This window comes from Canis lupus, chromosome 24, assembly GCF_048164855.1.
Source record: "Canis lupus baileyi chromosome 24, mCanLup2.hap1, whole genome shotgun sequence".
NCBI lineage: Eukaryota > Metazoa > Chordata > Mammalia > Carnivora > Canidae > Canis > Canis lupus.
The window spans coordinates 45,547,792-45,561,965 of record NC_132861.1 but is presented as its reverse complement, the minus strand read 5'-3'; the positions used below and the strand labels follow the sequence as shown (position 1 = coordinate 45,561,965).

Below are 14,174 nucleotides of genomic sequence, written 5' to 3'. Positions count from 1 at the left end.
GCATGTAAAGGCATATATATAGTCTTTTAATTCTAGATTCAATGTTTGTCACTGAAAATCTGCTTGGTTCTGTCATGTCCAAGTAGACACCTGTTAGGAGTTAGCAAAATCCTTGACTTTCATCTTTTCTTCTGAAGTTGCATTAACAAGAAGATCCGTGGGGGTAGGAAGAGTTTACAACAAAGGGCAATGCACTCTGATCAAATTCACTGAGAACCACTAGCAATCACTTCAGGGAGCACTAGCAAAGAGGGTACTTGCCAGAACTCAAGAGTAAAAAGGTTTGCATAAGAAAATTAAAAGCAATGCAGGAAGAATGATGCAATTTGAACAGTAATATATTTTTCCATTAATTAGTTTTTAACTGATGAAAATTCAATGAAACCCTGGTTGAAACTTCAGCTCTCCATTGAGATACTGCACGAAAATGAGAGTGAGTCCAGTTGAGCACTTGCAGTGTCAGAGCCAATTCTGCATGTAGTGGGTGGTTGCGAGTTCAACGACAGTACCACATGTACTCCTCCCTACCAGCCAGCAGTAAAAAAGTCCCAGAGAACCAGGCCTGGGCTCTGCCCACAACACTATCTTCTGAGCATTCCTTTCATTAGAACAGTACAAGATTACACAATGACCCTTAAGTTGAAACAGGATTCTGGATGCCTAAGGAAGTGGGATACTTTTTGCGTATGGTAAGCTGACTGCTGAGACAATCAATAAATGAATTAGCATAAAGTATGCTGACTTCTTTGGAAGGAATTTTATGAACACAAGATTTAAGACTTCTTATATAATAACGCAACCACAAGAAGTAAAAGTAGTAGTTGTTGTTTAATTTTCATCAATGAAAAAGTAGAACTAAGAGTACTACAGTAAGAAAATGTTATTAATCAATCAATAAACCTGTGACTTACGCACAAGACTGTATTAAGTGATGAAAAGAAATTTTAAAAGACACTGTCCCTGTGTCAGAAGCATGCAGTAGTTGGAGACAATAGTAAAAAGTGGTGGTAAAGGCAGACATCAAAAATACTCCACAATTCTGTCCACTCTCCCTAGTCATCTGCTTTCCATATTCATACCTAGTTCAGCTAAACACATGCCCCAACCCTCCAAACCCACATACTGCAATGCACTTCTTCTCTCCTCCTCAAATGCTTCACCCTCATTAGAACAACCTGAGAAACTTACCTGTCCTTCAGGTTTCATCCCAAAAGCTTTCTGCATCCTTAGAAGTCTTTTTTTTTTTTTTAACATTTTATTTATTTATTCATGAGAGACAGAGGGAGAGAGAGAGGCAGAGACACAGGCAGAGGGAGAAGCGGGCTCCACACAGGGAGCCCGATGTGGGACTCGATCCCAGGTCCCCAGGATCTCGCCCTGGGCAGGTGCTAAACCGCTGAGCCACCCAGGCTGCCCCTTAGAAGTCTTTTTAATCTACATACTCCCTTATGATCTTGTGCAATTCTTCTCTATGGTTCCCTCCCTACTATTTTTAGTTCTATATTTGTTTTATCCCTCCTATTGAGACAGGAATAACAGAAAGAAGTTGTGAAAAACCTAGATTTAAATCTAAATGTTAACTGTCCAACACTGACTAAACCAAACTACCTTTCATAAGCCTATTTCCAAATATACAAAATAAAGAAATTATTAAATACCTTGCATTACTTCATTTAATAGAGTGTGTGAGAGAGAAAAGAGAAACACAAAGACAAATAATATAGAAATGTATGGGGGAAATAAAGGACAGGAAAGTCATAGTTAATAGAACTGTATTTCACATGTTCAAAAAGAGGAAAGGGTTGAATGGGCTAAGAGGTGTCAAAGGTATTGGGGCACCTGGGTAGCACAGTCAGTTTCAGTTCAGATAGTGATTTCAGAGTCTAGAGATAAAGACTATGATGCCTGAAATGAAAAATACACCCAAATGGGATTAACATCAGATCAGACATACTGAAGAAAAAATTAATAAACTGGAATATATAACAATAGGAATTATCCAAAATGAAAAGCAAAGAAAAAAGACCAAGAAATTAGGAGAGCATCGGTGAGCTGGGGGATAACTTCAAGCGACCTACTCTATGCACAACTGAAATCTGCAAAGGAGGGAGGGGAAGGGGAGAAAGAAAAAAACATTTGAGAAAGTAACAGCCCAAAGTTTTCCAAATTTGATAGAAACTATAACACAAATCCAAGAAGTTCAATGACACGAATCATATACACAAAAAAGAAAACAATACTAAGACACAAATTTGATAGAAACTATAACACAAATCCAAGAAGTTCAATGACACAAATCACATACACAAAAAAGAAAACAATACTAAGACACATAAAATTATAAAAACAGCAGAGAAAAAAAGACACATTAAGTATAGCAAAACAGAGATAAGGATATCAGATCTCCTGTCAGACATAAGCAAGGAAGAGGACAGTGAATCAAAATCCTTATAACACTGGTGGGGGAAAAAACTGTCAATCTAGAATTCTTTATGTAGCAAATATATCTTTCAAAAACAAAGGCAAGGGGCACCTGGTGGCAGTTGGTTAAGCATCCAACTCTTGCTTCCAGCTCAGGTCATGATCTGAGTCATGAGATCGAGCTCACGTCAGCTCCATGCTTAGTGCAGAGTCGGCTTGAGATTCTATCTCTCCTTCTCCCTCCACCCCTCCCCCTGTGCACACGTTTGCTCTCTCTCAGATAAATAAAACCTTTTTTAAAAATTTTATTTATTTATTCATAGAGACAGAGAGAGAGAGAGAGAGAGAGAGAGAGAGAGAGGCAGAGACACAGGCAGGCTCCATACAAGGAGCCCGACGTGGGACTCGATCCTGGGTCTCCAGGATCACGCCCTGGGCTGAAGGCAGTGCTAAACCGCTAAGCCACCCAGGCTGCCCAAAACCTTTTTTTAAAAAAAAGGCAAGATACAAACTTTTCCAGACATGTGAAAACTGAAATAATCATTACCAGCAAATCTGCATTGCCAGACGTCAAAGGAAGTCCTTAAGACAGAAAGAAAATAACAGATTGAAACTATTTCAGAAAATTAAAGAAAAAGGAATACTTCCCAACTCATCCAAGGTGCCACCATTACTTTGATACCATAACAAAAACAAAGATATTACAAGAAGAAACATCCCAACCAATGCCTGTCACAACCATATATATATAATTTTAGGAAATCAATTCCAACAATATAAAAAAAAAAGTAATACATCAGGACTAAATAGGGTTTATTTCAAAAATGCAATGTTAGTTTTAATATTTGAAAATCAATGTATTTCACCATATTAAACTAAAAATGAAAAATCATCTCAGTAGACTCAGAGAAAGCACTTGTCAAAATCCAACTTTATGGGCAGCCCCGGTGGCGCAGCGGTTTAGCGCCGCCTGCAGCCTGGGGTGTAATCCTGGAGATCCAGGATCGAGTCCCACATCGGGCTCCTTGCATGGAGCCTGCTTTTCCCTCTGCCTGTGTCTCTGCCTGTGTCTCTGTCTCTCTGTGTCTCTCATGAGTAAATAAATAAAATCTTTAAAAAAAAAAAAACTTTCCTTTAAAAAAAAAGATTTTAAAAAAATCCAACTTTATTTCTGAAAAAAAGTCAGCAAACTAGGAAGAAAAGTTCCTCGCTTACAAAGAGCATATATAAAAAGTCTACAGCTATCATCACACTTAATGGTGAAAGACTGAGCACTTTCTTCCTAAGATCAGAACAAGACAAATAGGTCTACTCTCACCACTTCTATTTAACACTGTACTGGGAATTAAATCCAGCACAATAAGAAAAAAAAACCCAAAGATTAGAAAGGAAGAAGTAAAACTGTATTCACAAATGACAATAATCTTCATATAAAAAATCCAATGGAATCTATTAAAAAAGCCAATGGAATAAGTGAGCATACCCTACTTGATAGAAAAGATCAATTTACAAAAATTAATCATTTCTATATAGTAGCAACAGTCAAAAACACAAATTTGAAAAACCGTTTCAATAACATCAAAAAATACAAAATACACTATGTTGTACACCTGAAATAATGTATATTGTATGTCATCTGTACTTCAATTTAAAAAATGTTAGAAAATATATATGAAATATGTAAGGATAACCATGACAAAAGATGTACAAGATTTACCAAATGAAAACTACAAAATATTGCTGAGAAAAATAAAAGAAAATCTAAATAAATGGAGACTACAGCATATTCATAGGTTGGAAGACACATCACCACTAAGATAGTAATTCTTGGGACACCTGGTGGCTCAGGTGGTTAAACGTCTGACTTTTGGTTTTGGCTCAGGTCCTGATTTCATGGGTCATGGGATCCAGCCCCAAGATGGGACTCCAAGCTGAGCAGGAATCTGCTTGGATATTTTCCCCATCTACCCCTTCCCCTCCTTCTGTGTGTGCTCACTCTCTCTCTCTCTAAAATAAGTAAATAAATCTTTTTTTTTTTTTAAGATGGTAATGTTCCTCAAACTGACCTAAATACAATACGATCTCAAATTCTCAAGCAGACTTTTGGAAAAGCTGACAAGCTAATTCTAAAATTAATATAGAAATGAAAAAGACAGGCAGCCCGGGTGGCTCAGCGGTTTGGAGCCTGCCTTTGGCCAGGGGCGCGATCCTGGAGTCCCGGGATTGAGTCCCACATCAGACTCCCGGCGTGGAGCCTGCTTCTGCCTCCTCCTGTGTCTCTGCCTCTCTCTCTGTGTGTCTATCGTGAATAGATAAATAAATAAATCTTTAAAAAAAAAATAAATAGGGATCCCTGGGTGGCACAGCGGTTTGGCGCCTGCCTTTGGCCCAGGGCGCGATCCTGGAGACCCGGGATCGAATCCCACTTCGGGCTCCCGGTGCATGGAGCCTGCTTCTCCCTCTGCCTGTGTCTCTGCCTCTCTCTCTCTCTGTGACTATCATAAATAAATTAAAAAAAAAATTTTTTTAATAATAAATAAATAAATAAATATAAATATGTACTGCCTGTAATATGTCAACTATTCCACAGCACATCAGCTTTTTAAAAATATAGTCAACCAGTAATTAATAATCCTTCAAATAAATACAAACTGGACCCGAATTCATTCACATAAAACTATTCCCTGTTAATACTGTGCAGTTTAGTCATAAAATTCATAGGGCATCCTTACTTCTAAACTATTAAGAAAGACTGATTTAAACTGGCAAAATTCAGTAAATCGTAAAGAAAACAAATGTCTTATTGGAGCAAAAGAGCTCTAAACAACTCAAGTATTGTTTCATTTAAAAAACTTACAAGGACTAAAAAGAATAACAAATTATGTAAATTGTTGCTTTTACTCTAAGTAGGACTAAACAAAAATAACAATGTTTATTGTTATTTCCTCCCTAGTATCATAACTGCTGCTATAGTTTCATAATCAGTCCTTTAAAACAGATTAAAGCTGAGCAGGGCAAAGAGAAAGAAGCAACTGTTTCCCATGTGGAGAAATGCTCTCTAAATGAGAAGTTAAAGAGAAATGTCTGGGGCCTTTCCCGGAATCCCTTAGCACCTAGACAATCACTGCAAACATCTTTTCCTCATCAAAGCCTAATGGGAGTTAGAAACAATCCAATTTCATTAAAGGAAACCTGCCGAGGAACCTAAAGCGCAGAGTTCCTCAATTAGCATATGACTTTCTGCCTCCTAGTTTGGGTACCCAAGCTCTCCAATCTACCAAATGCTCCAACAATATTTATTTTAAAGATTTTTTTTAACTTCCTACTATATCAGCCTACTTCATTACTTGTCCTTTTCCTTATAGTCCCTATAGTATTTATGTTGATATTCTCAGCCTAGCATTCACGCTGAAATCAGAACCTGATTTAGAGAAGTAACATGATGCAGTGCGTGGAAGGAATATGAGCTTTGGAATCAGACAGACATGGGTCCATATTTTGGTCCTAATACATATTGCCTTATAACTTAAGTAAACTCCCTGAGCCTCAATTTTCTCATCAGTAGAAGAGCCAAACCATCTTTCTCATCGGATAACAACTGGTATTAAATGACATAAGGCAAAAAAAAAAAAATTAAATGACATAAGGCATGTGACTTATTTGACACATACGAGGGGAGGGGGCTCCATAAATAATAACCCCCTTCCTCTTCTTCACTTTCTAATTAGAAGGCATTTTCTGAGGCAAGCTACCTCTATTAGCCCTTAGCAGCCAGGTGATTTCCATCCATGACATTTTCACTGTACTTTGTGCCACATTAAAGTCCTTCCCCGCCAATGTCTCTTTGCTGACATCCGTGCATCCCAGAAGCAGATGTACTGGGATTTAAGAAAGGAATCGAAAGTAGTTGGATGGTACTCCCATGTTCATAGCAGCATCATTCACAATAGCTAAAATGTGGAAGCAGCCCAAGTGTTCACCAACGGAGGAACAGATAGGCAAAATGTGGTATATACATATAAGGGAAAATTATTCAACCTTTAAAAAGAGGAAGTTCTGACTTATGCTAAGACATGGATGAACCTTAAGAATACTACACTAAATGGAATAAGCCAGTCCCAGAAAGATACTGTTTAATTCCACTTCTGAGATACTCAGAGGACCCAAAAATCATAGAGACAAAAGGTAGAATGGTGGTTGCCAGAAGCTGGGGAGAGGGAATACGAAGTTGAAGTTTAACGGGCACAGAGTTTCAATTTTACAAGATGAAAACCAGTTATGGAGATGGATGGTGGTGATGTTTGCACATTATGAATGTATTTAATACCACTGAACTATACACTTAAAAATGGTTAAGATGTGGGGCACCTGGGTGGCTCAGTGGTTGAGCATCTGCCTTCAGCTCAAGGTGATCCGCGGGTCCCAGGATCAAGTCCTGCATCTAGCTCCCTACAAGGAGCCTGCTTCTCCCTCTGCCTGTCTCTACCTCTCTCTCTCTATGTCTCTCATGAATAAATTAAATCTTAAAAAAAAAAGATTAAGATGTTAAATTTTACAATAAAAAAAAAAAAACACAGAAAAATAAGTTTCTTTTAACTAACAGTGAACTAAACCTGACCACTTTCCAGCCTCAATGTGAGTTGTCTCTCAGGCATCAAGTTCTTGCTATGGTTCCAAATAAAATGCTGTCTGAAAAGTCCTCATCAAATCCTTCTATGTCCCATAATGTGACACAAAGGAGCATCTTGTGCAGCTCCACCACCCTCCATCTAATAAAGACAACAAGAATTCTGGCCATCTCTCTGACATCGCCAGTAATGGCACAGATGGCTGGACCTCAAAGGGATCAATGGAGCTATTCCAGGCCCACTCACAGTCTGACTTATTTATGCATTAAGCATACTCCCCACATAAAACTTAAAAATTTTCTGAAGGTTCCAAAGGACGTTCTAAAAACTGGATTCTATAAGGCTGGTTCTACAACACTATAGGAATCCAAAGTCTAGGATAAATTGGGAAACTGCAAATAAAAGTTTACCAATCTCCCTCAAGAAAATGCTTTGTTATACTTTTTTGTACTTAAAATATTGAGCCATCTCAAAATCATTTCCAATCCAATGCCCAAAATCAACTGGTCTGAAGGCATTCTGAGGTGAGCACTATAAAATGTGCCACGAATATGACTCTTAAAAAACATTTACAGAGGGATGCCTGGGTGGCTCAGCGGTTGGGCGCCTGCCTTTGGCTCAGGTCGTGATGCCCAGATCCAGGATCGAGTCCCACGTCAGGCTCCCTGCGAGGAGCCTGCTTCTCCCTCTCCCTATGTCTCTGCCTCTCCTCCCAATCTGTGTCTCTCATGAATAAATAAGTAAATCTTTAAAAAAAAAAATTTACAGCAATAAAACTCAAATGTACTAAAAGCTGGGGGTGGGTGACAGTAGAAACAGGGAGTTGTTCAACAGGTATAGAGTTTTAGTTTTGTAAAATAAAATTTTAAAAAACGGCCTAGTGTAAATATAGTTAACATCACTGTACACTTAAAAATGGTTAAGAGGGTAAGTTTTATGTGTTTTCATTACTACAATTAAAAAGAAACAATCACAGGGCACCTGGGTAGTGCAGTTGGTTAAGTGTTAAACATTAAGACTCTTGGTTTAGGCTCAGGTCGTGATCTCAGGATCCTCCAGCACTGCCTCCAGCTCCACACTCAGTGGAGTCTGCTTAAGACTCTCTCTCTCTCTGGCCCTCCCCCCAACACACACATACACACACTCTTGTTTCCTCTAGTAAATAAATAAACAAATAAATCTTTAAAAGAAAGAGTCACAGAAGTTAGTGCCCTAGTGGTCATACTGATGAGAACATTTCAAATCAACTAACTTCTATTATCCAATACTAATCTCTAAAATTCCTTTTGTCCCAATTAAAAAAAAAAGTGGATATCTTGCTGGTAGAATATAAGCTTCTCCAACTACATTAAAGCTGTGGGAGTATGTTTAGGAAATAAGACGACAATACAAATACTAAGCAAGGTAGAAATACAAAGTAGACTATTTAAACCCAATCTGTGTACACCCCTATCTGCAATGCAGCCTAAGTCTCTAAGTAAAACTGTATAGAGGCTTCTCCTTACTCCAAAGATAAACTCAACCTGCTTATAAAGCCAAACACCCGCCTCTCCTGCCCCCTCTCCTGCCAGATTCTTCAACACTCTTTCTATTCTCTACATTGAGCTGTACCCTATATCCCCAGTCCTCCCCCAAGAACCCCACCATCTTTGCCCTTGCTGTTTGCTCTGACTGGAATACTCTTCCTTTCCTGTGCATCCTTCAGATCTTAGTTCAAATGTCATTCCTGTGACTTCCCTAAATCAAAAAGTGTCACTGTTGGAGTTTTACATTCATGTGATTATTTGGTATCGTCTGCTGAAGACAGGGGCCAGAGATGCATTCACTCTCCCCATTTCCAAGGCAAAACACGATGTACCCAATAAGCACTCATATATTTGTTGAACAAGTGAATAAATGGTCTCTACACCTGTAAGAAAGCAATGAAACATCGTTAAGAGGTTTCCTTAATGAATCACTTGAGGATGTCCAAAACAACTGAACCTAAAATCCCTACTCAACTCCTAAGGAAAAAAAAAAAAAAGTCAATTCAGGTGTCTGTATAAATTTCTCTGGCCCTTCTATGTCACTAGGCAAATGCTGAGCATAAGGCTGATAAGTAAAACACACAAATACACACACATCATGGATAAAACAGAATTACTCCTTGCTGAGCAACTTGTTTTTTGTATTTCTTTATAAAATGCCTGCTACATGGGGGGCGGGGGGCACTCTGGAAATATCTGTCAAGTGAATAAAGAGCAACATTTCACAAGACTTTTAGGTATTTATGAATTAGTGACTAACTCTACTGAAAAAAATGAAGTGATTTGGGCGGCCCTGGTGGCCCAGCGGTTTTAGTGCAGCCTTTGGCCCAGGGCGTGATCCTGGAGTCCCGGGGTCGAGTCCCACGTTGGGCTCCCTGTACAGAGCCTGCTTCTCCCTCTGCCTGTCTCTGTCTCTGTCTCTCTCTCTGTCATAAATAAATAAATAAAACCTTTTAAAAAAAAAAATGTGGTGATTCATATGAAAGTAAGACCATCACCGAACCAAAGGAGTGCATCTCTTAATCGGCAAAGTCCCCTGCTAGTAGCTATATTCATTTAGATCTTGTACTAGGAGTGGAAGAAATAGATACTGCAATCAAGTGACTGTAGAGCTTCAAATAAAAACTACAAAATGTCACTTGGAACTACTTCCCAAAATGCTTAAGAACATAAGAAACTCTTTAGAATTCCCAGTCTCCTCCAATACAAATACAAACTGTATTTATACTTCAGAGATAAAACCCATAAACATAATACAGAGAACTCCAGCCCACACTGACCTCTCCTCCCTCTGATTTTGCATTTAAACCATGCTGCTCGGGATCCCTGGGTGGCGCAGTGGTTTAGCGCCTGCCTTTAGCCCAGGGCGCGATCCTGGAGACCCGGGATCGAATCCCACGTCAGGCTCCCGGTGCATGGAGCCTGCTTCTCCCTCTGCCTGTGTCTCTGCCTCTCTCTCTCTCTCTCTCTCTGTGACTATCATAAATAAATAAAAATTTAATAAAAATAAAAAATAAACCATGCTGCTTTATAGTTTTCCCACTAATTTAATGAATACACTCTCTTGTTTTATATCCCTTCGCGTACGTGAAACACTGTGGGTGCTTATTAAATGCTTACTGAACTTACATGAAATTATATTGCATTGAATAATGTAGTATAGAAATTCCTGCAAAAAAAAAAAAAAACAACGAAATTCCTGCCAATGTCATTCCTGAAAACTGTTCACATGCCTCACCTTTAGCTCCATCATTAGATCAAATATAAAGCTGTTACCGGACAGTGTTCAAAGTTTATATTGTCTTCTTAGGACCACACCTACAAACTCAATTAAGGGAGGTTTTCTGGGTCAGGGGTATCTTTTCAAGTGTAAGTCAGAGATCCTAACAAACACCTGCCCTTACTTTCTTTGAAGTAGTGATTTCACTTGATATTCCCCCCCCCCCAAACTCAGTCCCGGGGAGAGTCCCTTCTGTAGGAAACTGGACGAGACAAAAATCTCAGCTGCCTAATCCCTAACCGCGCATCCCTTAAAACAGATGCGCATCCCTTAAAACCTAACGCTGCGGAAAAGGATCAGTTCAAGATGTTCAGTTACATCCGTCTCCACCACCAACAAAGCGGATAAGAGAACAGCACTCTGGAAAGCGCAAAGTAGCAAACGTCAAGGATTCTTAGTTAAGCGGCTGCTGCTCGGGGCTCCTCGAACGCTCCATCCCACACATCCGTATCAGGACCCGTGAGGACGCGTCCACAGGTGACCGAGCCTCGGGAAGCGTCCTCTCGGCAGCAACAGGCTCTGTTTAATTCTGGTTTTCCCATCCGCGCCCCCAAGGGGAGGGGGCGGCAGGGGAGGGCCGGGGCGGGGGCCGAGGAGCGGGCGGGCCGGGGCGGGCCGGGGCGGGTCCGGTCGGCGGGGAGCTGGGGGCTCGCGGTGGGCAGGTGCGACGCCGGAGCCGGGCAGCGATGCCAGAGGCGGAGGGCGCACGCCCGCGGCCGCCGCCGCTGAGTGCCGCGGGCGCCCGGCAGCCCAGACCCAGGGCCGGTCCCGGGAAGGGGGTCGAGGTGGGGCGCGCGGGACGGGGGCGGGGAGGCCTCACCGTTGCTCGCGGGAGGCTGGCGCCGCGGCGGTCCCGCAGTTGCTAAGGAGAATGCTCTTCCGGGTCAGGGGCGCGGCGGGGCAGCGGCGACGGTGGCCGGCCGGGGCCAAGAGCGGCGCGCGCTGCTGCAGCGCGGCGGCGGCGGTGGTCGGCGGTCTCGCGGCTGCGCGGGGCGGGGCGGGGCCTGGCTGGGGGCTCGCGGGACTTTTGTGACCTCGCGTCGCGGGGGCGACGGGCTGTGGCCGGTCACTCTAGCCAGGCGACCTCTGAGAAAGCCTTCCCGCCGGCCCGCGGGCGCCTCGGTTCCCTGCTCCGGAGCCAGGCCGCTGCGGGGGATGCTGAGCTCGCCCGGCCCCGGCTCTCGCCTCGCTTCTCGGCCTCTTCCGTGGGACACGGTTTTACTAATTCCTTCTTTCGTTTACTAGGCACTCGGTTGTTGGGCACCTGCTGAATGAAGGCTCCGGGGCTGGGCTGGCCCTGCAGGTGCCGATGCTCCGGGGCTGGGCTGGCCCTGCAGGTGCAGATGCTCCGGGGCTGGGCTGGCCCTGCAGGTGCAGATGCTCCCGGGCTGGGCTGGCCCTGCAGATGCACAGAGGGGCGACCTGGGCGAGGTCCCTGCAGGATGCACCCAGACCGAGAGCCAGCAGGCGGACGGGTGCTGCTTCCCCAGGGGGATACGTACAGGCCGCGGGGTCCACCCAGACCCAGGGGCGGGGCGGGGGGGGGGGCGGGTTAAGCTGATGGTGGAGACTGAAGGACGGGGAGGAGTGTTTCACGTAAGAAACCGCCTTCCAGGGAGGTCAGTGTGGCCTGCCCAGGGAAGTGTGTAGAGAAGAAAGGAGGGAGCCCAAGAAAACATCAAATTTGTAGGTGTGAACAAAGGAAAAGGAACCTCCAAAGAGCAAAGCAGGATGTTCGGTTGAAGGACTGTTGAGAAGGCAGCAGGAAACGAAAGAATTCCAGTAAGGACGTGGTCACCAATGTCCGATGATGTGGCCATCACATGCCCAAGGATGACGATAAAAAATAAAAATAGGGATCCCTGGGTGGCGCAGCGGTTTGGCGCCTGCCTTTGGCCCAGGGCGCGATCCTGGAGACCCGGGATCGAATCCCACATCGGGCTCCTGGTGCATGGAGCCTGCTTCTCCCTCTGCCTATGTCTCTGCCTCTCTCTCTCTCTCTGTGTGTGACTATCATAAATTAAAATAATAATAATAATAATAATAATAATAATAATAATAATAAAAATCAAAGTTTAGGAATAAGGTGTCAAAGTGGACAGTGGCTTGAATCTGTGTAGTGAAGGAGTCCACCACCATATGCTCCATATTAAAACAAGGGGAAGAGATACATTAAATTGTTCCTGAACGCATTAATGTTTTTGAAAGTATTTTGTAAACTCCAGGATTCCTCTACTAATACTTACTGATATCTCTACTAATTCTTTTTCTTTTTTTTTAAGATTTATTTATTTTAGCGAGAGAGAGCATGTGCAGGAGGAGCCGCAGAGGGAGAGAAACTCAGGCAGACTCTGCTAAGCCTGGAATCCGACACTGGGCTCAATTCCGTGACCCTGAAACCATGACCTGAGCTTGAAATCAAGAGTCAGACGCTTAAGAACTGAGCCAGCCAGGCTCTACTAATTCTTGAAGGTGGAAAATATTTTTTTTAATCTTGCATGTATGGTGCTTGCAACACATAAAGGCCTCAATTGATGTTTGCTTAAAGAATAAATGAATCCATGAACCTATTTTTCTTTTAAGATTTATTTGAGAGAAAGAGGGAAAGAGAATGTGACCAAGGGAAGGGGCAGAGGGAAAGTGAGACTCCTCAAACAGATACGTGTACATACAACACACACACACACACACACACACACACACACACACACACACACCTGAGCACAGAGCCTGACCTGGGTCTTGATCCCAGGACCCTGAGATAACAACCTCAGCCAAAATCAAGAGTCAGAAGCTTTACTAACTGAGCCACCCAGGCACTCTGAGCCTTTGGTTTTTTAATGTTCACACAGGTCAGAATCCTCAGCAAAACTGTGATGTAGGCAAAACTTGTCTATTCAAACTAGATGAGATGGAAGAAGCCCAGCAGGGGCAGGAGGCAGAGGATGGCAAAGCTACAGTGATTCAGTAGATGGGAGAGGGCCCATGGAGCTTTGGGTGGGAAGACCCAGAAAAGGAAAAGAATAAAGGATTAATGACATAATAGCTGGGGGTTCAGAGCCAGAAACGGGAGATAAAGCCAAAGAAACTAAAAATATTAGAAGCAGGAATAGATGAGCAAGGACAAGAGCAAAAGAAAGACAATTATTGTATGTAAGTTCAACAGGCATATCCCATTTGGGGACAAGCTGACAAAGTGTGGTGTCAGCCAACGTGAAGGCTACAGGGCTAAGTGGACATGTTCCCATATCATCTAAATAGAGTGAACTTTAGGCTTCCTCATGTGGACCAAAGGAAAACCACAACACTGTGGAGTGACTAGGGGTGAGAGTCTTGCCTCACAAGCATACCTCCAGTCCAGAACCAGTACATTCCCATTATAGCAAGTATTACAATAAGCCCACCCATAAGAGGAATATTCTCTAAGAGACTGTAAATCTATCCACAATGGATGTGACCAGCCATCTCTGGAATAAACCAAGAAATTCAAAATGTGTGGCTGAAAAGTTTGGAACACCCAAAATATCAGCCAAGGGAGCCTAGGAGTAACATGAGCAAGGCAGGACCAGAAAGTGGTTACAGGTTGATAAAACGAAGCTAAATCAATTGTTCTGTGAACAGAAGGGACAAAATCAACTTGTAATATAGAAAAAAAAAGAATCCCCAAATCTGTAAAGTACGATAAATTGTATCTCACATTCTCCTGGCAGCTGTGAATAGAGCATCAATTCTAAAGAACTGTGTTCTGTTGAAGGGCCAGGGTGATTCACTAGGCCCAACTTGGCTGCGGTTCCAGGAGATTTCAATGGTGCCTCAAGA

General features: G+C 42.6%; 1 protein-coding gene and 1 long non-coding RNA gene across 10 annotated transcripts in view; one reads left to right on the top strand and one right to left on the bottom strand.

The window, feature by feature from the left end:
- Positions 1 to 11,327, bottom strand: part of DIS3L2 (DIS3 like 3'-5' exoribonuclease 2) — a 346,723-nt gene extending 335,396 nt beyond the window's left edge. For 6 of the 8 annotated variants that reach the window (XR_012016729.1, XM_072796677.1, XM_072796673.1 and 3 more), the window contains exon 1: positions 11,176 to 11,327. The gene's annotated coding sequence lies outside the window, so the exon portion shown is untranslated. The remainder of the gene's footprint in view (positions 1 to 11,175) is intronic. The other 2 variants (XM_072796674.1, XM_072796675.1) reach the window with 2 other exon arrangements.
- Positions 11,328 to 11,347: 20 nt separating this feature from the next.
- Positions 11,348 to 12,925, top strand: LOC140616196 (uncharacterized). 2 transcript variants are annotated; one of them, XR_012016731.1, is made up of 3 exons: positions 11,348 to 11,570; positions 12,046 to 12,137; positions 12,638 to 12,925. It is a non-coding gene; the product is annotated as an uncharacterized lncRNA (long non-coding RNA). The 2 variants fall into 2 exon arrangements; XR_012016730.1 differs by lacking the exon at positions 11,348 to 11,570 and having other exon boundaries at positions 11,837 to 12,137.
- Positions 12,926 to 14,174: the final 1,249 nt, after the last annotated feature.